Genomic DNA, 23,776 nt, shown 5'->3' on the forward strand with positions numbered 1-23,776 from the left:
AATGCTGCTGCCATACAGGTGACAATAGCACCTGGCAGCTGCTCTCTGACAGAGCTACCACTCAACCACCTGAGGCAATTCCCTACTTTGGTGCAGAATGCATTTGCTCCAGAGCCGAGTAACTCACCAAAAAGGCGAGGTAATGATCCTATGATTCCTATGATTCCTAATTTCAAGCTTGTAACGTTACATTATATAGTGTAAGACTAGTATTTATCTAGTATCTAGCTGCAGATAGGAAGTATGAAAAGAAATCCTGAATTTCAGTGCACAGTCTGTACCACCTGCCTTAATTTGTAAGAAGTCAATTGGGCTTCATCTGGAGAACCATGTCCAGATATGAGTCCCTCAGCACAAGAAAGATGTAGAGCTGTTGGAGAAGATCCAGAGGAGAGCCGTGAAGATGATCAGAGAGCTGGAGCACCTCTCCTGTGAGGAAAGGCTGAGGGAGCTGGGCTTGTTCAGCCTGGAGAAGGGAAGGTTCTGGTGAGACCTCACTGTATCCTTCCAGTACCTGAGGGGAATTTATAAACAGGAGGGAGACTGACTTTTTGCATGACCTGGAAGTGATAGGACAAGGGGGAGTGGTTTTAAATAAAGTAAGGGAGATTTAGATGGATGTCAGTGGGAAATTTTTCACTCAGAGGGCACTGATGCACTGGCACAGGCTGCCCCGAGAAGCTGTGGTTGCCCCATCCCAGGAGGCATTCAAGGCCAGGTTGGATGGGACCCTGGGGAGCCTGAGCTGGTGCCTGATTTAGTGGGTGGCAATCCTGCCTGTGGCAAGGGATTGGAACTAGATGATCTCTAAGGTCTCTTCCAACCCAAACCATTCTATGATTATGTGATTCTATGAATTAAAAAGTTCTTTAGACAGTATCAGTAATGTGCTATGGGAGCACTGACTTGATTGCTACTGGCTGGGTTTACATGATGACTCAAATCATCCCTTGTAAGTGCTGGCAGCAGCACAGAGTTAGGTCTGTGATTATTACTATGAATTACATATATATGTTGATAGAATTAGCAGTTGCACGCTAAAGTAGTATTTACATTGATACTAGTAAAATCAATGCTGCACTAGTGAAAACATGTTCCAAAAGTTCTTATGATGTGTGTCATAGAATTCCAGACGTTATTCCAAAAGACAGAAAAACCCAGATGTTGAGTAGCTCAAAGTCTGCTCCTTTGAGCTTCTCTGGGTGACAGAATGAGGAGACTCCCAGGGAAATCCAAACTGAGGCACTGTACAAAAAGCAGGATGCGATGCTAACTTGTACTTCCTCTAGCTCTTCTCTGACGTGGTTTTACAGTGTTGAATGTGTTGATTTGGGTATACTAAGGCACAGTCCTTGTTCACTCCAAGCCCGTTATGTGAGGATTAAGAAGGTTGGAGCCTGCAGCATTGCCACTGGCTAAAAGCACACAGGAGAAGACAAGATGGCCATACTCCCGCATCTGGCTCACTCCTGTGTTTAATTAGCGTGCTCAGGAGACAGCTACACCTAGAAACAAGCGAGTCTACAATTTGGATTTCTTTGCCTCTCCCAGAAAGCCTTCTCTCTGTTCATCAGGTGTTCAAAAATTTATGCCTTTGGTTCTCTGAAACATCTCAGAAGACATCCTTTCACTTTGGTTCACAGCCTAATACTGGCAGCAGTTTCCATTAAACCTTAGTGTAATTGCACTGAATAAATTACATTCATACTGCAGGAATACCTGCAGGCCCTGGCTAAGCCATAAAAAGAACAAGTTAATAATAGCCCTCGGAGTAAACAGCTTCACGTCTCCATGCCAGGTACAAAACTTGGCTGGACAAGTCTCAAGGTGCATTTCTGCCCCTCTTTGAAGGGCTGGGATGCGTGGTACAGGGGAGATGCTTTGTTGCTAGAAAGACTGAACGAGTGCACGCAGGTGGGCAGCCTGGTCTCTCCTTTGGACAAGACACTGAGTTTCCTAACTCTGGAACCAAGGAGAGGACACGCAGCAGCCTCATCATCTTTTGTTTCGGACTGCTGTAAACGAGGTGACGTATCAAGAAGAAGTTAAACAAACAGAAAAAAAAAGACTTGCAACACATAATTATTATAAATTAATACCACTAAAAAACAAAACAACAAAAACAACCGGGCTAAGCAAAGCCTTCAAATTGGAACAAAAACAGGAAGCTCAGCTCCCTGCTGGCAGGGCTCCACTGAAGGCAGTGTTTTGCCAGCACAGAATTTGGCTCTGAGTTTCCCAGCAGCAATAATAAAGCAATAGATTTATTCCCTAAGTAAAAGAGCAGATGCTGGTCTATGTATTTCAGTGTCATTCTCCCAAGGCCTTCTTCCAGGTGAGCCAGAGCAGTCGCAAGTTTGCTGCTGTTTCCCAAGTAGTGCGCTGATGGCTGAGTGAACCAAATGGGCAAAGAAAACTTTATGCAAAGCACAAAAGTAAACGGTAAATAAAGTTCCAGGTAAACACATGGCTATGAAATGGAGAGAACTTAGAATGTTCTCACCTGTTTTCACATGTGTGGCATAGGGAATAGTGTGACTTGGGTTAAGTTTTAAGACTTGGGTTAAGCAGTAGCCTTCCACTGCTGAATAGCCAGGTCAGAAATAATCACTTTTTCTATGATGCAATTGCACAAAGGGGCTTCGGGTCACTCTTGCAGAAGACATGCTAAACAGAGCATGTCTCCCACGTTGCAAATTCCTCTGCACAACCAACAGAATGAGATTTTTCTGCGAGTGTCTTCTCTTCCCTTTGGCTAGCAAGCCTGTTCCTTCCCTGCTATGCTTCTACTTGGGGAGGTGGAGCTCTGCTCCACAGCCTTGCGGTTCTTATGCAGAGCACTTCTGCATGGGGTGAGAAGCCGGAACACACAGCATGTCCAATCTCTTTGCAAGGTGTTAAGAGCTGCTGGAGGGAGACCCTGTGGAAGCAGATACAGCCAAATCTTGATTTGGCACAGTGTCCCCCCACAGTGAACCCACTCTGGAGCCATCAGCCTCTACTGTATCAACAGGGGAGGTGGGTTTGGGGCTGCATCCCCCCATCTCATCACAGACTCCAGTTTGTCAGAAGAGTGAGGCCACTGGCAATGCCAGGAAATGATGATTTGGGCTGTTTTAAGTTCCATAGCATTTTATTTTCTCTCTCTGAAAACCCAACCAGGGGAGCAATTCTGAGCCTTGTTAATCAGAGAGAGGCTTTTAAAGAGTCACGCTGTCAACATAAAACTTTATGAAATTGCATTGTAAATGCCACTTTTAGACAACTAGCACTTTTTAATGATGTTTTTAAATGCAGTCTTATTTTTACCCTTGCTAATGGGAGGCAGCTAACTGAGGACAGATCAGGCCATAAAAAGATGCAGAGAAGTGACCTTCTTATCTACAGGGGGATGGAGATTCCCATCACAAGCCAGTGCAGGAGATCTGGCTCTTTGCTGGCTGCCAGCTTCTATGTTTCTGTCAAGAGCAGAGACAGGGGAAAAGGCTACTTAACCAAAGTATAGTCTTCCCATGAGCAAAAGAATTTGCCAGAATATAAAAGGGGTTTTTAGGTGTTATGGTCAATGAAGCTATTTTTATCTGACTCGAGATCCCTTGCTGCAAAAACAAAGATATTTTGGATCCCTAGCCAGCAGTTAAACTGCTCAGCAGAGTGCCTTCTAGATGCTGCCTGGCTGCAGCCTATGTTTGAAGGCTGTCTCAGAGCACAGCAAATCTCAGTGGAGGGTAGAAAGCGCATACTGCTATTCAGGACAGCTGGCAGTCATTGGGGTTTTGCCCACCAACACCTGCAGCATGCCCTCAAATCTTGATGTCTACCCAACCTGCAGTTCAGAATTCACTACACTTCCCACAGGGAAATAGCACTGAATAGAAGCAATAGCTCTCTGATGTCGAGCTAATTATTCACGCACAATAAATATATGATAAAAGTATTATGCTGATATGAAAAAATGAGGCTAATCACAAAACATTTCCTGCTATAGAAGAAATTGGAAGGAAATCTGTAAACAGAGACTAGCATGACTTTGGTGTCCTCTGCTCTCTCTGCATATCTTGGAAGTGAGATGTGATACGTTCCAGAGACTGAAAATGAAGACACAGACATGGACACATACACATGCATTAATTGTGCAGGAAACTTTGCTGGCATACAGAGTTTTCTACAAATAAATCATGGAGGACAATGTTGGTAAATTTAGAATTTCTAATTAAGATGCAGCTGAGAAAACTCCCAGCTACGTGCTGAGAAGGGGTTCCTGCCTAAATAGGGCTGAACAGAAACCGCAGACCATGCCAGGAAGTTCATCTGCAGAGCCACACTTCACTTTCTGGGCTCATCTTTCTTCTCACACGTCATCATGTGGATGAACAGGGGCCAAAGGAGGAGGAAGGCCCCACGTGAGAGCAAGGGCAGTGAACAGTCACATCAGTTCTATGGCTCACAGCTCAACGGAGCACAATGTGACCACATTGCATGGTGGCCAGTTTCTGCAATCAGGAGTGGGCTGCAGCATGGGTATTTACCAAGAGGATATCCATGAGCATCTCTAAGGGTTTGTTTGCATCTGCTCTGCTCTAGATTAATTTGACCTTGTGTGGGGATAAAAAGCCTTTTCCTTCCAAATCACAATCAGGCAACTTTCTTTCCCCACTGTTTTTTTTTGTTTGTTTTTTTTTTGTTACTATTTCCCAGATCATCTGGCAGCCTCAGCCTGCTGTAGCTTACTCTTGGAAACAGATGCATTTCAGCCTGGAACCAGCGTGTCTGTGAAAGGCTTGAGATGGACACTCTTTATTTTCTGTGAATAGATTTGCTCCAGGCAGGCATCCCTACTCTATCACGGGTTGCAAGGCCAGCCCTTGGCCCTTAACCTTTGTGTCTCCAATGCTTAAAACTCAAGGGATAAAGAAAGGGCTCCACATGGCTGCCATGGGCTTTTCTTTTGGGATATTTGCATCCCACCTCTGCATTTGCACAAAACTCCCTTCAGTGTGGAATGTGAGGGCATTTTATAAACAGTTATGAACCTGCTAAGATCAATACCAGGATACAGATGGATAGCTCAGCAGAAACAGATAGATTAGATGGTGAGATAAGATAGATTAGTCAAATTGGCCCAGAGCTGGTGAGGTCAGGACCTGCTGGCAATCATGCATGGGAAGCACACTTCCCCTATCCCTATCATTATCCCTCTTCCTATCCCCATTCCTATCCCCATTCCACCACCACTGCCTTCCCCTCTCTTTGTGCTGTGCTGAGCCAGAACAAAATCCAGAAGAGCTAAGCAGCCACACGACTAGAAGCCTTCTACCTTCCAACACCCTGAATGTGGAAATAGTAGGTTTTGGCTGGGGGCTTTTCTTGTTGTTCCTAACCCATGGTCCCCAATGAAAATACTGGTTTGAATCATACAGAGCACCTGGGGGGATTATGCGTAGCCCTGTTTGTCTGCGAGGCTCATTAAGGAAGTGTTTGTTGTGCACACATATTACAGGCATGCTGGCCTTTCACTGTCACTGCAGCACATCTGCCCACACATTCCTCTGCTGAGATAGTCTGTAACGAGCAGTCTATCCAAAACTGCAGCTGACCATCAAAGCCCAAGGAACTAATAGAAAATACCCCCTGCTTACTGCTTAGTCAATGTACCGATGCAGGAGAAACCTTCACTTTTGGAACACTTCTGAGTGCTCAATTTCACCATCTCTACAGATTTTTATTTAAATTCCTCCCACTCCTCCTTTCTTTTCCCCCAAGGAAAAAAAGAAGAGAAAATGAAAAATCCGCAGACACTGTTTTTTTGTTGGTGGTGGTTTTTTTTTTTTTTTTTTTTTTTTTATATATATATATAAATGCAGTTCCAACAGCAGCACTTGTACATTCTTTTACCTTTGGCTATTTGGCTCACATGACCAATGTGCTGCATTACAAAAAAAGCCACTCTTGAGAGGAGAACAGGCATGCTACTTTTTTCCATCCCAAACTGCCTTTGCTTGATAGCTTGTTCCAATTCCAGTAGGAAATGGGTGAGCACTTAATGAGGCTAGGGGGAGCCAAGCCTCATTGCTTCTCGTCCTCAAGAACTGAGGCCTTTGTGTGCAGATTTGGACAAATGGTCTAGGCCCAATTTATCTTTCTGAGTTAGTGTACTGCCCTGTGCCCAATAAGCAGTCAGTGGAGAGAATGCAATGGAGAGGGGTGGCTGAAGCTCTCTCTCCTTCCTTCTGCTGCTCATGTCTGCAGGCTGCTGACTCTTCCTTCTTCTGGCCTACTGGTTTCAGGAGCTCAGTTGGAAGACAGCTAGCTCTGCCAAAGAGGTGAGGCTCTCTGTGCTGTGTTAGCCCTCTAGATTGGCTGGCCGTGGGCTCAGATGAACCAGATGGAGGAAAGGGGCAGCCAGGGACAGGAGAGATGGGAGGGGGGCATGGGGGGGGAAGAGTGCTACCCTCTGAGCGGCTCATAGACGATTAGTTCAGCTTAGCTATGGCCTTAAATGACACCCTAAGCCTTAAAGAGTACAAACCAGGTGTCTGGCTAAAGGAGATGATAAATTCAGTCCACGGTCTTGCATTGAGGTCTGCTCAGTCTATTATTCTCTTCTTAAACAGAACCACATAGAAAAATTTCAAATTTTCATATTACTCATTTCTTTACAAAGAAAGATTGAATTTAGCAGAGTTTTCCCATGAAAGGAAAGACTGAACATAAAAAAATTAAATAAATAAATCCTAAGCCCAAACATTTTTATACAGAAATCCCAGAGCTGTGGAGTTTCATGGAGACCAAGCACCTCTCATTCAGAGCCCTTCTCTGAGGCAAGAAAGGCTATGCTCAGAGTGTCCCTCTACAAACCAAACATTTCTCCGGCTTCCACCACTCAAGCCCAAAGTCTTGCACTTAATCTTTCCCTTTTAACTTAGGCTTTGTGTCCAGGACACATTTCCCTAAATGTATGTAGTTGCTGTGAGTAGAGAAAGGACCTAGTTTCACCAAAAAAAACTACCAGTGATGATCATCGTGGAAGACCTAGTACCTAGAAATAGCTGATGTTCTTTAGAAGCACAGATGCATGGAGAATTTCACACCACAACAAAGCAACCTCTCTGAAGTGTGTTCAAACTAATTCTAGCCTACTCTACTTTTCCTGTGCTAGCTGTCTCAGCCATAGCTAATGGGTATGGCTGCTATACCTGCTAACAGGTATAGCACACACAGGAAGCTCATAGCTATCATGTTTCATCACACATATGGATTGCTGTAGTCTCCTTCTGGTAGAACAATTAATGTCTTGGTTACTGGCTGACTTCAGCAGCTGGTAGCCCAGAAAGTATGGAAAGTGGCTCCTGATTCTGGATAGAGCAGAAGTATGCAATGTGTCTTCAACGGTACAGCAACATTTTGTACTCCAGAATTTAAGCTGCTGAGAACCTGACCCAAATATTAAAAATATTATTCCTATCTGATTATATAATAAATTGAAACACTTTCCCCTATAAAATATGGTTTATGTCTAGTTCAGAGCAGTTAATATACAGAAAAAGTTATGTTAGGGAAAAAAAAAAGGGCTAGTCAGCTGTTTAGAGGTGTGATATCTATGAAAAATGCCAAGTCAGAAGTGTATGTGATTAAAGCAGCCAAGTTAAACAAGATACAATTAAAGCCACTGCTTCCCCACATCTCCCCAAAATTTTCAAGTAAGGCTTTATGGATCCTAAGGGACTGAGTTAGCCCTAATTGCATCTTGTTTAACTTAGTCAATTAAAAAATAAACTCTTCTCTGAATTGGCCTTGTCTGCAGATATCACACCTCCTCTGCTTCTGACCGTTTTCTTCGATTTTTAAAGCATATATACCATATATTTTTATTACTTTTGAGAACGTTTCCAGGAATGCCCTTTGGTTAAAGCTGATCACAACTGAATGAACAGTATTTTCGACTGAGCGCCATTTCACTGGGTTGGTGGAAATTGTCACTGTGACCTGTGATACATTTGCCTGTAGACTGTTTAAACAGTGAACATGGATAGAATTTTCAGAAGGATTTGGGAAAAGACCTGGAATATCATTTGCCTGAAGTCCACTTTCCACTAGGCTGGAATTGAGCTGAATACAAGGGAAGTAGGAGGGTGCTATAAACATTTAGGATCAACAGAGCAGGTATTTTTGAAAGGAGAAAAAGGCTAACCTCTGAATAGAAGAAGAGGGAAATTATAGGGTAAGCAAACAAGAGAGAGAAAAATAGCCTCCTTTCCCTCTAAGTTGTAAAAGATGGAAGGGAAACAAGGGATTTGTTACTATTTTAAAATATTTGACTAATCTCATCATTTGGATCAATTTTGTATACCTCTACCAATTAATAAAACACTCACAGTGGTTTTTTTAGAGGGCAAACCAGTTCTCTCCTTGCAGTAGGAATTTTTGTTTTGATCTATTTTAAAGTAGAAGAAGCAGCTATTGTGGTTATGTGGACATCTCAGTCAATGATATAGTCTCAGAAGCACATCTAGTGCTAAGTTTTATCACCATCTACTCCATATTTGCAAAAGGATTGCACATAAGACCAGCCACAAAAGATCTCCATGTCGGGTGAAAGTCTTAACTGTCTATTAAACAAGATGATGCACAAAGACAAAGGAATAAAATATCTTTCTTCATACTTTGGAGAGGGGCAAACAGTCAAAATGACTAGAAAAAAACAGTGACAGTCATGCCAAATCCCTCAGTAGTGTCACACCACCATATTATGCTGCAAACCATCCCATCTTGAGCAACTTGGGTCAACATGCTACTTGAGCAGGAGGAGAACCCATGGCTCTAACCTTAGGTCTTCTCAAGATTCCTCTCAAACAGCTTCTCCAACTCATTTTCCCATAGGTAATATGGGTATAAAGCTTCTGTGTCTCACTGAGGAGTCACAACTGATGTCAGCTGATAATGTCTTGCCACCTGGAAAGAGTCATTTGCTATACAAATGCATACAGGATGCCAAAAACCTAGAGGTTCCACTTTCTGGGTGACAAGAAGAGCACGTCTTTGTCCAGGGGTTCAGTTCCAGCACAATCAGGCTTCTAATGAATTATGAATGATCAGGAAAGAATCTCTTTAGTTCTACTTTGCATTCCATTCCTTAAAAATCAAACTGCTATGATAAACTTGATTAAGAGCACATTTGGAAAATATTTTGATTGCTGTTTGTTGAAGTTTCCTACACATTAAAATGCAAAAGAGCTTTTTAAAAAAAAATCTCGGATGACAAGATGCCTAAGAACGTATGCTAAGCAGTACAGAACAATAATAATACTCCCAGAGAGCCTGATGAGAGTGACATCCATTTGTATAGGGGAATCACCAGGTGGCACTGTAACACACAGTTTTCCAAATTCTAAGTGGGCAAGATCTACTTGATTAATGAACAAACAATACTTTCTTGTTATTGTGAACCAGTAGTTTGTGAGTGGTGGTGAGAGGGGGACCTGTGATAGCTGGTTGCTGCCTCAGCTCTACATCAGGCTAAAAAAACAGGTTGACCCATGGATGGGAACTCATTACCTGCCTAGAGGGTGCTTGGGTGTATCTCTGGCTACTGTGTATGGTTAAAGAAGAAGATATGCTAGAGCACCGAGTCTCTATGTCCTCTTCTATTTTTCTTTTGTGTTGGTGTGTGATTTTGAAACACTCTGCAAGCAGGGAATGCACGTATGTACATATGCATGTATGTACACATATATGCATGCACATCAGTTGAATTAGTCAAAACACAGAGGCTTCCCTCAGGTTACAAAGTGAGGCAGTGGCAGAGCAAGAAATGGAAGCCAAGAAAACTCTCTAATAAACAGCTGTAACAGAAATACCTTATTCATGAATGAGTCACTAACACATACGTTGATAACAAATAACTCATTCTTGGGGAGAGCGTTAGTTTTGATTTATATCACAGTTTCAGTAAATACGAAGGAGCTGCCAAATTTGCCTATATAAATCCCAGTGATCTCATATATTTCAATGAGAAGTTTTGGAAAAACAGAGAAAAAGAGCTTTTTAAAGATATTTTTTTTAGCTTATTCATATGATGCTTGGGCAAAAGGTTCTGTTTTGAACTCCGACGGAGGAGCAAGCATTTAAGAGGCCTGCATGTGACAAGATATAATTATTATCAGGGAGGAATTAAAAGAGATTTAGGAAAAAAAAACATGGTACATATTTTGAGTTAAATAACAATTTGGCCTCATTAAAACAGGTTTCCACTTGCGACTAATTTTATTTCTGGTTACAAAGGCCATCATTTGTCTGAGCAAAGATGAAAATGTAGCTGTTAACATAGTGCAAATGAGAGTAAAATTGGAAGGGACACGTATGCTAATAAGCATCTGAGTGTTCTGCGGTGTGTAAAAGCAGGCAGGGAAAAAAAAGATTTCCCTGATATTGTTGAAAAGCTGATGATTAATCGGCATTTCAAGGAATGCCTTCAACCTGCAACCTACTCCACATAAAAATACAGCCGTTTGCAGCGTCAGGGCTTACTTGAGCACATCAAGGATAATACTACTTTTTTGGTAAGGTATTAATAATTCATTGGCAATTGGAAATAATTTCATTTCCTTGCAGCAGAAGTTCTGGCAATGAGTGGCCATTAATGGTGCACTTCGAAGTTACCCTGGGCAAGTAAGCACTGGTGTCTTTACATGGCAATGAGCTTAGCTAAATCCCTGGATATATATGCAAGTTGCTGTCCCTCGATGCAGCATGTACCACTGGGCTTGTAAACACTGCAGAGAGACAGCTGCGTTGCTTGCAGATTTATGCAGTGCATATGCTCATGAAAGCCAGAGGGTCCACATCATCCTAAAGCCTGAGCAGAATTCGGCCTAGCAGGTTCACAGTAAGACTGTACGGTGGTGTTTTGTGTACGGGACTCCAAAATGAATACTGAAACTCTTTTCAAGTGAAAAAAGCTAACTGTGAGCTGAAGGCCCCTGTTACTAACAGCACATGAAGGAGCTCTGTCTGACAGTGACTTAAATCGCAACAGGCCTATCCTTTTTGAACAGGAAGCCCATGAACAGAAGGGCAGAAGGATTTGCAGGCAGGACACTGTTGGCTGGTCTCAGCAACAGATGAATTTGTTCAGCAAGTACCCAGATCTCCGCTACATGTCCCCAGGTACCACCTGCTGGCACCTGATCTGCTCTGTGTGCAGGCCTGTGGGTGCCTTACAAGTCTATGATCAAGCTGTCTTGTAAGAAGCTGAGCCATTCTGATACTTCTCTGCCCATCATAAAGAACAGGCTATCACCACCCATTTGGAAAATGCCATGGAAAGTGTACCTCAAGTTGCCCATAATGGGGTTTTGCATTTGCACCGAATTTGCAGTGGAACTCTGGTCTGCCTGTGCCACAAGCAAAAAGAGAGCTCTCACACGTAGGGAGCCTACAAAGAGCTATTATCTCTAAAGCAATAGTTTTGCTGGGCTGTAGAAGAATCTAAATGGGGGTCAGTAATGGCTCAGTCCAAACTGCTCTATTGTTTTAAATGTTGCTGTGTTTATTTTACTCCTTCACATTCTTTATGCAAAGAAACACTGAAATAAACAAGAAGCATGAACAGTTGTGTGGAGCCTGCCAGAATTCCCAAATATTTCATATTTTGGCCTCCAGGATGAATTCAGCCTCCAGACCACCTAACTAGAGAAAAAACTGGATGTTTCAAATGCATTTGGCCAAGATTGCAAGCATTTTTTAAGCTAAATCATTTTGCACTGCTCAGCTAACCAAATTGTCTTCAAAATCCTCCTATTTTTTACACCACACCTTGACAGGGTGGTCTTGTGCTTGCACATTAGCCAGCAGCAGAAATCTCGTGGAAATATTGGTGTGGTGACTCCATTTGCAGCAGCACTGGCCAGACCCAGAGCCTGTGGAGCCCTCCTGGCTGCAGCAGGAGATAACTGGCAGGCTGTCACCCTGGCAAAAGGCTTGGAGATAGGGAGCCAGGTTCAATAAGGGGTTTAACTAGCACTGCTTGCAAGCTGTTGTGCAATCAAATGACCTTTCTTTGAGCTTTATCAGCTATCGCATGCAATTGTTGAACAGATAAGTGTGGCACAGGGAGCTGATCCATGCAGCAGAGCCCAGGCGACCCAGCCATTTGTTGAGACATGCAGCTCAGACATGTTAAGTATGAGATAATTGTCCTGAGGTTCGCATCCACGGGGCATCGATCTTACCACTATGGCATTAGATACACTACCGTGCTGAAACAAATCTTTTTTCTCCTCTTATTGTATCTGTTTCCTCTCTGCCTCTAACACTGCCACCTCTGTGTTCTGTGCAGGTGTACTTTGCCAGGCTGCTTCATTCTTCCCTGGTGGGAAATAAATTATTTCCTTCAGCAAAGTCAACAGGCTGGTCTCATGCCCCTGAGTTTATTTCAATCTGTGTTTTCTAATTCATTTTTCTTTCCTCCCCTTCTATTATCTAACAGGCCTCTTTTGGAAGAGGTTTATTCTTTTCGTTTTTGTGTTTGTGAGATTTCTTGCACTAGCTAGGAAGAAATAGTCCACATGTTCTGAATTTACAGTGTTGTCTTATGTTTTTCCCTGATTATGTAGCTATGTCTGCTGAAGAAATAGTCTATCAAAGTTGATAATGCTTAAGCACATGGGTTCATCTTTCTACTGTTCAGTTGTCTGGCTGGACGCACAGCTCCCCACCTCAATAAAGTGATGCTACCAACAGCATATCCTCACAGTAATTCTTTTACTGCCCATTTTATAGTCAGCGTTCACAAATGCTCTGTTTCTGTCCCTTTGTCATTGTAAAGCTGTTCACCCTTCCTGGCCAAAAAGGGAGAAGAAAAGCTCTGGTCATGCTCCTGCATCAAACATTTGGAGAGAACAGAGAAGGAGCCTGTGGCTCCATCCCAGGGAAGAAGATCAAGAAGATGAACCTCTCACAAACTTGCTGCTCATAGCTCTGATTCACCAGCAGCTTGCAAAGCAAGACAAGTTGCAGTAGAGGAGTTCAGTAGAAAATAGACTATTTTATGTTAAGATATTCAGTTCTTCAGTGTGAAAATGCTGATAGTCACCATTTTCTCCTCCTATTTTCCATCTCTTATGGCAGACGGTGATGGTTATACCTTACAGTAAAGTAGCACTACGCTAGTAGACTGGCAAAAGGCTTTAGACGACTTGGCTTGTACGTTAGTGAGCCTGCAGCCTACAAACCAAACGAACCAAGCAGAAAAGTAATATAAATCCTTAAGGAAAGGAGCCAGTGTGATCTAAGGCCACACTTCCTGCCCATCCCCTCTGAGAAACCAGAGCCCTCCTCACTTTGTTCTCAGCTAAGATACTGAAAATCACATTAGTCATTCCCTTAGACATTAATTTTTGCCTTCCACCATAGTTTTTAAAGACAAATATCTGCAATTGAACTTTGCCTGCATGCACTGTCACCATCACTGCATGTACTGCATATGGAGAGCCCACCAGGCCTCATCCCTGGGAAACAGAGGGACTGCACCAGCACGTTTCCATGCTTACCCCCACCTTGAGTCTCCCTCCTCTTGTGGGTTCTCATACGAAGCACAACCACGGCTCAGGGACCTGCTCTGAACAATAAAAAACAGGTTTCACTTCAGCTGTGCTTTGCAATTGACCTTTTGACAGCTATTGGGTAGAAGCAAGCAGAACACTGGGCAGAAGCACTTCCCAAGTTGGCCGTACAGTCCCCCATCAGTGTCATGGAGAGGAGGAGGGCCTTCAGCTGCACCATTATGTGAAAAAGTAATGTTGTTAGCACTACCGAGTTGTCCTAAAGAAAGCTTGAGGAGGTTTATCTTTCACAGCACTCCTTTCAGATGAACTGGCAACACATCTGACTCAGGTCCTTGGACGTGGCCTCCCCTGAGCCCTCTTACCCCCTGCTTGTTACTGGCTTCCTGCTGATTTACGGCAAAACTTTGACATTTGGTCTGTTCTTTAATAAGGGCCTGTGACATTGCCCAGGTATGAAAGAGGGGAATAAAATTATGTGGGTCAAAAATGGTATAGCTCTTTGAAGGTGAAGACAGCAGAACGGTGCTTCAAAGTCCAGAGAGAAAACCGATACCCACAGAAGGCTCTTTGTTCAGCAGCTCTGCTGGCATAAATCTCCCTGCTGCAGCTCTTTGTACCACCTCTAATTATTTGAAACTCATTTATCATTCGAATGTCAAGTAATTAGAACTGGTGTGAAGCAACAGAGAAGAAGAAGGAAAGAAAGGAAAAGGGAACGGATGAAACAGATACTATAGACCATTCAGTTGAATGATTTTGAGCAGGAAGACCTTATTTAGTCATCTTGATGAGGAAACTTGAAAAATTCTTGATGTTCAAGGAAAAGCAAACCAGGTAGATTTATTGTTGATATTACAAGAGTATGTGAAACCCCTGGGCAGCAAAGGAGAAGTAAGCTGTTGGAGAACAAAAAACTTAGCAAAGAAGATCCAAACCGAGCATCAGAGTCCTGATGCTTCCATTTGAAAGAGAGCTGCTTGGGATGACTGCCCACAATTCAATACAGCGTTACAGCTCTCTGGTGTCAGAGACCTAAAAAGGAGCGTATGCGTTCTTGCGCACAGTAAATGCCAAAATGAGTTCCTGCACTGCAGCATGAGCAATGCAATGATCAGGCACTTTGTTCAAAATTTCCTGAAAGGCTCAAATCCTGCCCTAACTTACCCTCGTGCAAAACCACCAACTTCAAAGGGATTGCAGGAGTTACTAGGAAAAACAGAGTATGCCTTGCTGGGTGGTACTTTACTGGTCTGGCCAGGAGCCAGTGCAAAACTAACCCCGTGTGGTTAGTGTTACTCAGACATCCGAAAGTTCTTCTTCAGAATTATTATACAGGGTAATTCACTCCCCTCAACCTTCATTTCTTTCATTATTTCTCTGCAAAATTTAAGACAAAGTAAATCTAGGCTGTTGTTTGGTGGGTGGAATTATGTGCTGCCCTGGGGTAGGGCAGGATATGGGAAGACGACATGAACTTATAGAGAAAAGCTGTGCCTCACTAACATGACATCTGCACCCAGACAGGTGGTGATGAAGAGTGGATAAAAGGGAACGACATCGCTCTCTTACTTAAGAAAGCTCCCTTAAAAGCAAAGAAAAGGTTGAGAGGGAAAATAGATTAAGATGGATGAGAAGAAACATAAGCTTAGAAATGGGCTAGGAAACAGAAAGCACACATGCGGAGTGAATTTCCAGACTTACGCAATGGGATCCGTGTTATCAAGTACAGGGGTCAATATGAGATAGCAACTGATGCCAAAGACTCCACACAAATATTTTGAATGGCCCCAGGAGAAAGGGGAAAGTGGAGCAGCCCCATACCTTCTCCTAGTTCAGTCCCACAGGTTGCTGCAAGGCGCATCTCACCCAGCAGCAGGCCCTTATCTTGTGCCTGTCAGCTGATGGAAGGCACTTTGCCATGTTGAGCAACACCTAGCACCCACAGAGATGTTACTCCTGTTTCTGAACTGTAATTTGGGCAAGCGAGCACTGCCTCGTATGCCACCACTGGCCTGGAAAGCTGAGTGAGCTAAGGAAAAGAGAAAAAAATGCTCCAGGGCTGCCTGCAAGGAATTTGGGGGGGGGAATCAGGGCAGGAGGCATGCTGATTGAGAAGCACGTTTTCTGTGGATGCCTGCTGGGACCATGAGCATCAGCCCAGGCCAGGGAAAAGAAGATGCACGAAGCAAATAAGGGAGCAAATGCCCTGCAGCAGAGAACTGGGCTCGTCACCATCTCTTGCCCTCCCATTGCTGATCTGGGAGCTCAAGCGCCATGGATGACAGACAGTGGTTTCCAGCTTGCCTCCATTCCCTTACCCCCATCCTCAGGCAATGACATCGATGCTAAAAATACCCCCGTGCAGCACTTGGTACAATAGATAAGCCTGGCAGAGCACTTGTGGGAGACGCTGTGGCTTCACATCTGCTTGTTAAAAATATCCCATATTATTTAAAAGGAAAAAAAAAAAAAAGAAAAAAAGAAAAAAAGAAAAGGAAAGTTTCTTGTGACTAATTTCAACAGTAAACCATATGGTCTTTTTACTTCTCCTGCACTCATAATAATTAAATGGCTAATTTCCCCTCTTAAACTACCTTCGGCCCACAGAAGGAAACAAAGGAAATCACAGCTATTCAGCTACAAAACATCTTGTTAAAGCACGGCAAAGAGTTATGCAATTAACCCCACAAAAGCTGGAATTTCACAGTTATATCTAACACTCCGAGTTAACAAGAACAGGCTTTAAATTGAGCCTTTTTTTTTTCTTGTTTCTGTTTGCTGGCACAGCAGTCACAGCTAAGGTCAGGTGTCGGACCAGATTTAAGCAAAAACGTCTGTTTCCCTGTTTTTTTGTGAGCCGGAGTGCAGCACTGCATTGTGATTTAAATCAGCCGCTGGGCGCTTTGGAGGAGGCTTCCATGAAACCAACAGACAAAGAATATGATTGCTTTCGTGGCACAAATGCCTGCATCTCTCCCAGTATTGCGAACGTTGCCGCAAGAGCACTTGATGCTGTAGTGCCGCCTGTGCAATCGGCACGTCCTATGGCTTTATTTTGAGGCTCCTGCCCGCTGGCTGAGTCACGTCCCCTGCAGTGCACCTGCACGGCAAACATCCTGTTTCCCAGCCCCGTTCTGAGTTCTTCAGGCCGTTGTCTGGGACTGCTGGGGTGTAAGGGATTTTTGATTTTGTTTGATGAAGCAGCAGGGAGCCCTTCTCTGCGACACGGATTCAAGAAGGCGGTTTAAGATGAGCGTGGCGTCAAGCACATGGCCGGTTCTGTTTAGGTGAAAGGAGCTGGGATGGTCCTAGTGAGATTATTAAGAGGTGAGGAGGTACTGGAAGCAGAGAAGCTGTGACCAAGTCAAAACCCAGCAAAGGAGACCACGCTACAGAGAGATGCTCACATCCAAGCCAAGGACCTCAGTACACAGTGGGCAGAGGACTCAGGGGCTGCCCACAAAGTTTGCGCCAAAGTTGCAACCTCCCATTCAGTTATCTTCCATTTCCTCCCTGTCCTGGTTAAACACCCACGAAGCATGCAGTGTGGGACTCGCTGGTGCAGCCTGGGGACCCCCATGAGCGATAGCATGGCTCTGGAACACTCCACAGGGCTGTGTCCCCAGCGCCCACCCAGGTGCTAAGCTTTCCTGGAGGAGTGTTTGGTGGAGAACACCAGTGGAACAGCACGATGAAATGCAACGTGACTGCATTAAATGGGACAGAGCCATGCCTCTGAACTTGATGGCTGCGGTGAGGGTGCTCATTTACCTATTGTAGTCAAGTGCCTAGATTGGCACTTAGGAGTTTAAAATGACTATTTGTGGGCCTAAATGCCTGTCTAAAATTAAAATTTAAAACAGGGTACCTTCATTTAGACGATCAAGATTGAAAATTAGAGTGAGAGATTGCATGCCTGAGTATAATTTAAAGTGCAGGCTCATTACAGATATTTTTATTGTTTAAGAAAATTCTTCCTCACTGAAAATGGGGCAATGACCAGGACTGTGAAGGCTGAAGAAATCTATGATGGCACTGGACAATTTTCTTGATAAGATGAGCCACTAGATGACACTTTGCATAATAATATGATGTACTGAACATTTCCGTGCCGCATTTTAATTTTCTGGCTTGATAAAACCTATTATGGACTGATGCCAGGCAGACCACCAACCATAAAGCTAACTAGGGCCTTCCCAAACTACCTGCCTTCTTGGTGAGGCCTTTGGGTACGTACCACACATTCAGTCAACAGAAAGAAAATAAAGAGCATACAGAGGAAATAAGCAGAGGGAGGATGACCAGAGAGGAAGGATGAAGCTGCAGACTGGGAGCTGGGTGAGGGGATGCACTGACGAGGAGGAATCACCGATGAAACAAGGACTATGAGATGAGACACAAAGAAATGAGGATGGGTCAACAAAGTAGCAGGAGGTCACAAGGAGATAAAAACCAGTGACAAAAGTAAGAGTGGGAACAAGGAGGAAGAGGGCAGTAGGGATGGGGAAGATGGAGAAGGGGACATGAGCACCACTTGGGAGGAATGAGAAGCTAATTACCCTCCCGTAAATCCATAGTAATAAAAAACACCAATATTTCAGTCAGGAGGAAAGCTCCAAATGTTTTCCCAAGCAGCAGCCTTCAAAGACAAGAGAAGAAAGAACAGGGGAGAGCAGAAAACATGACAGTGTGTTTCAAGTTGGTTTCTTATATTTCAGACAGTTTATTTATGTATCTAGCATTAAATAAAAAAAGCAATAGAAGCACATCTTTTGATTGTGCTATGAGGTACACTTGCCACTGATTAAAGAGCTGACTTTGGAAGGAGATGTATCTCTCTGTACAAATAGAAAATAGCTGATTTAGATTTTTTACATTACCCGATTTATTTATCTCCGTTTAAGAAAACAAATACACGCATCCACTGGAATTTTCTTGACCATTTATCAGCATTTCTCCCTGTGATGTGGATCTAAATACTTCAGTTTTTGCTGCGTTTTCTATATTTATGCTCCAGCTGGGAAGTGACCGAGAACATAAGCGTTATCAGAAAATACTGCAGTGTGCAAGTTACTTGCACGAGCACCATTGGGTTTCATGGTTTTGTTTTGTTTTTCTTTTCAACTCATTTTCTGAATGACTTGTTGGTTTCCAGTGGAAGCAACTAGTTCCACTGCAGTCTAGAGATGTGAAGAGTTGGCATGAAGCTGTGTGACGGCTATGTCCAGTGGAACTGCAAATGTGGAGGGAAGGTTCTCTACATCTCGCAAGCTGGCTGGCTGTACACACTGTTATTGATGCAAAGCAGGCTGGTGGATGTTGCATCCCCACTGGAGCATGTATGCACTGGAAATCACTAAAACACCTTAGTCCTGCAGAACTTTCGTGATTTCACTCCCATTTTGTTTGGTCCGAGCATAACCTGGATGACTGCCCATCTGTATGGATGGTGTTAGCCCATCCTGTAGGAAAGCATTTACTGCTGGCTCATGTTCAGCTGCCTGTCAGCTAACACCCCCAGATTCTTTTCCTCCACACAGCTTGCCAGACGCTCTGCCCCAAACCTGTAGCAATGCATGGGGTTGGGACCAAAATGCAGGACCTGGCACTTGGTCTCAGTAAAGATCCACATGGTGGTGGAAAAGCAGCACCTTACTGCTGCTCACAGATGTTAACAAAAAATTGCTGGGCGCAAACAGATCTCTAATTTTAGCCCACTCCTTCACAAGGTAATGTAGAGCCAGCATTTTTTTTTTTTTTTCCACAAAACATTTCCACTTTCCCTTAAGGTTACTTGTTTCTCTTTTGGAAAAAAGAAACAGCAGTTGCTGGGAACCTAGAACACAGCAAAGTCATAGCAACAAAACAAATTAATCTAATTTACCAATGAGATTGGTCATATTTTAGAGGTGAAAATCAGTTTACAATTTCCATCTGTCCCCATGGAAGTCAAAATATGCTTTGACTTTCACATCTATGTCTGACAATCATAATCCATAATATGATGATAATACAATTTCCCTGCACTATAACAAAAAGGTACCCAGAAACACAGGCATGTGTTTATCAGTTCCCTCTCCCACCTTGCCAAATGCAGACATTTCAAGTTAAACACTCCTGCCTAGACCTGCCACAGACAAGCCATACAGCACCTAAATGTGTTTGCTCTTTAAAAAGTGATTTTAGGCTCCCACTTGCAGGTTTTCAACTTGGAAAACTGGGAAATCACTATTGTCATAACTTAGCATATTTGGCCTCCTCGCCAGGGGCTACAATCCAATTTCTGCGCAGAAAGTGAGGCAAGGGGCTTCACATCGTTTGCTCTAAACTGATACTTGTTTTAGAGCAAATGGAAGCCTTGGCTGAAAAGATACCCACAGAACGGTGAACCAAAAGGGAATTACTTTGCTGGAAAAACAGGTGCCAAGCATTATGTTAGCAAGAACTACTAATCCTTCCCTTCCATCAGCACTTAGATTTGCATGAAATAACAAGACCAAGTGAGATCTTGGTGAAAGACGTTACTCAGGCATAACTCACTGAACTCCTGTGTAAAAAAGTGCAAACAGAAAATCACAGAATTCCCAAGTTGAATTTTTCTTATCAAATGAAGGTAACAATTTAATTTTTATATTGATTGTTTCTTGCATTCCGAGGTCCTTGAATGAAGGGCATTTTATAAATGTAAATTTGATGGATGGACTGATACATTTATATTCATGAGAATGTAGATGGAGCTAAGCAGGTTAGTGTTGGTTTACACTCCAATTTTGTCAATAATAATAATCAGGAAAAGGAGGGATTAATGGCTCACCCTCATAATCTAATCATATCAATGCTATCCACTAACCTGTGCAATGCGAAAACATATCAGTTATGTGAGGCTTGCATAAGCAATGATTTTCCAAATCCACAGTTAACATTTAGAAGATACTGCTTACGTGTTGGCATCCATGTTTCATCTACCATTTGTTGCAGGAGCACTTTTATGTATAACAATGTGCAAACAACTCAGAATTAATGTCATGGAGGTGATAAGCTATGGCCATGAACAAAAGGATAAATTTACACAACCGAACTCTGGGTGGACAACAGATGTTCATGCCATAGAGTGATATAAAATGAGAAAAAGAATTGTACTGAAGTTGGATTCGAGCTCATTTGCCTAGGAAAGGCTCATAGAAAAGAGTACTAATGCCCCTGGCAAAGCTCTGTGGTAAGCACAGTAACATCCTGCAGCAGCAGAATCTATGGTAAGAGACTACCATGTTGCGCAGCAACACCAGTGGTCCAACAACACTCGCCAACACTCACCTTAGAAGCACCTGACAAACACTGTATGTTGTTATCACTCAGGCTGCCTAATATTTTCTGGAGCAGAAGGAGCAAGGCAGTGCTAACACTGGCAGCTCCTGGCACCCTCTCTGCACTACTAGACAATACTTTCATGGTGGCCCGACTTCTGATTGCCCCAGTGTTGCTAACAGTGCCAGTGATAGAATAGCAGGAGGTTTCTTAAGCAGTATTATTCCACTATTCAACTTCCAGCATCTCTGTTTTCCTCAGTGCAAGGATTCATACCGTGAGATTTTTTTTCTCCTCATTCTTATTTATTTTTTAACTGAACTAGCATTTAAGAAAACATCCCCTAAAGTTATTAGGTGAAGAATAGGTATTTTGGCTCTGGGTGGAGATAGTGCTTTGACCACTGTGAAGAGGAAGTGCTCATTGAGCCTGACATCTTTAAAAACCTGTAGTCCTCTGCTTGCCTTAGCCAGGAAACACAGCCCAATTTCTGCGCTCCTGTGGTCTAACTGACAAGCCGATTTCTCAAGCCCCTTCATAAGCCCTGACTGCTAACATCCTTCTCTCTCCAGGACCTTTCTTACAAATAAATGTGGTATTGCAACTCTGAGGCTGTTGTTGTAAAGATGGTAGCGGTTCTTTTTCTGATCTTTTTTGTCCAGTTTTCTAAAAAACAACTGCAGCAATGAGGATGTGGGCCACAGCACACGTTGCTGCTGCTGCTCCTCTCACTTGCACACAAACCAGAAAATAGCTGGAGTTGGGTGGCACCATGGTAAAAATCAGACTGCCCTGACGACCTCAGGCCTCTGAGCACCACTGCCATCCACACATCTAGACGGGAATTAATGTAGTAGTCGGAAATGAATGTATGTGTTCATTGTATTGTATTGTATAACATTAGTGCACAAATTGCCCAAGTGACCTCGCTGAGCACTTGTGTGATGAGAACACCCTTGTGAAGTTACAGCTGTTTTGAACTATTAAGCGTTCATAAGCCAGACACGATTTTCCTGCAATGCTGCTGCTAAATGAGCGGCTGCGTATTGCATTAGCATTCCCAGATGCCCTACCTCAGCTCAAAAAGCCTGGGGGTAAAAAGACAGGAAGGCTCTGGGATGCACTTCTGTGCCTGAGAACGATGGCGCAAATCACCCTAATTGTTTGTTAGATGAACAATGATCACTAATTAACATTGTTAAAATGTCATCAATGATCACTAATTAACATTGTTAAAATTTGTTAACAAAGGAAATTTAACAATATCTTAATTAGGAAGGATTTCCAATTTGCGATATAGAACATGTTAGACAAACAAGGCACAACTCTCCCTTTGTTTTTCAGCTCTGCAGCGGGAGATATTACACGATACGACACAACGCCTTCTGCAGTCGCCGTTTATCATTCTACGTCCTCGGCACAACTCTGCTGTATAATTACAGCTGGGGCTAATTTTACCTGTGTTATTGTTTGCCCTGTAATTTAGAGAGAATGGGCCGTGTTGACGCTAACGTGATGTAGTCTGGGGCGATCAGCTGGCTCTCTGCCACAGGACTACCGCTCGCATGCTCCTGTAATGAAGCGCGTACGTTGCGAAATAAAAAGAACCTTTCAGGGTTTTAATTTACTTAATGATATGGTGCGAGGGTAGCAGCTTTCTTCGGGTTTTCTTTTTCTAAACGTAATTTATCAGCCGCTAACCTTTCAGGGCTGCGCTCTGCTTCAAAGCTGCCGTACATTGTTGGGAAAAGTCCCCTCCTATTATCTATTACTTAATTATTAAAAAGCCTCTACTCTGTTTTCATAAATTATCGATGTAGCGGGGAGGTTGGCATACGAGGAAGAAAGGCGTGCATGCACACACGCATGCAGGCTTGCGGAGGCTGTGAAGTTAATTATTTCTGATGGGAAATTAATAAATAAATAAATAACTGAAGAGATTTCAAACAGCCCTGGAGTCAGACACCCAAAAAGATTTTGAGAACTTCCATAGCAAATTACCTTTAAAAATAGCGGAGAGAAACTGGGACAGTCTCCTCGGTTATGCTCTGCCTGGCAGAGTGCTCCAGAAGGCTGACTTGTCTCGAAGGGAGCCCCAGTGTGTCTCTAGTCAACTCCTGTCACCTGATCAGAGGGAACATCATTTGCCTATTTGTTTTGGTGGAACTGATACGCAAACCCTGCCTGTAAGGAAATACAGCCTGATGGTTAAGGCTCTGCTTGTTTTCATACCTAGAGATATAAACACATCCTGCATCAGCACTAGCCTGCCAGTCTGGGCTCCAATTCTGAGTACTATGTGGCAGTCATCCGCTAAGGGTGATGGATAATCTTTTCTATTTTCCTTTTTTTCATGTGCTCCTGTGTGTTTTCATCCTCTAAACTCCTCCTTTTGAAGGACCAGGAAGACTGGGATTCGGTTTTGCACAGAAATAGTCTTCAGGCTCCTGCCTTCTCCCCAGACATGCTCAGCAACTCTTATTCCCAAAAGCAACCCAACAGAGTGTCAAGAGACATTACTTTTCCTCAAATCCACTTCTCACATTCAGATAGCCATGGAAGGCCAGGAAAAGGTGTTTTCTTCCTCACAGAACTCCTTTGCATTCATTCTGGTTCTCAGCCATAGAGGCAGGACGTGCAGCTTATGCTGGGTATCACTGGGGAGGTTTCTGGATTAGGAAGGTTTCTTCAGCCTCTCCATGAACACATGCAGACACAAGAGCATCTCACCCCCCAACAAGTTCTTTTTTTATTCCCTACTCACTTTGGGAATAAAATTACCAGAAGTAATTATTGTCAAGGTCTTGTCTTGTGTTCCTGAAGCATTACTGGAAATCCAATAACATTTATTAGGAATGATGTTGTTTGGCCCAAGTTATGTAGGGACACTTACTTCACCCCTTCTC

At 43.3% G+C, this 23,776-nt stretch overlaps 2 long non-coding RNA genes across 2 annotated transcripts in view; one reads left to right on the top strand and one right to left on the bottom strand.

Annotated features, from left to right (window-relative positions):
* Positions 1-22,977, bottom strand: part of LOC107051656 — an 80,715-nt gene extending 57,738 nt beyond the window's left edge. The window contains exons 1-2 of the long non-coding RNA XR_006938508.1: positions 22,872-22,977; positions 13,551-13,618 (exon numbers count right to left, since the gene is read on the bottom strand). This is a non-coding gene — a long non-coding RNA (uncharacterized LOC107051656). The remainder of the gene's footprint in view (positions 1-13,550; positions 13,619-22,871) is intronic.
* Positions 14-22,489, top strand: LOC107051657. Its single transcript, XR_001463354.2, has 2 exons — positions 14-139; positions 22,215-22,489. It is a non-coding gene; the product is annotated as an uncharacterized LOC107051657 (long non-coding RNA).
* Positions 22,978-23,776: the final 799 nt, after the last annotated feature.

Source organism: Gallus gallus, chromosome 2 (assembly GCF_016699485.2).
Source record: "Gallus gallus isolate bGalGal1 chromosome 2, bGalGal1.mat.broiler.GRCg7b, whole genome shotgun sequence".
Lineage (NCBI taxonomy): Eukaryota > Metazoa > Chordata > Aves > Galliformes > Phasianidae > Gallus > Gallus gallus.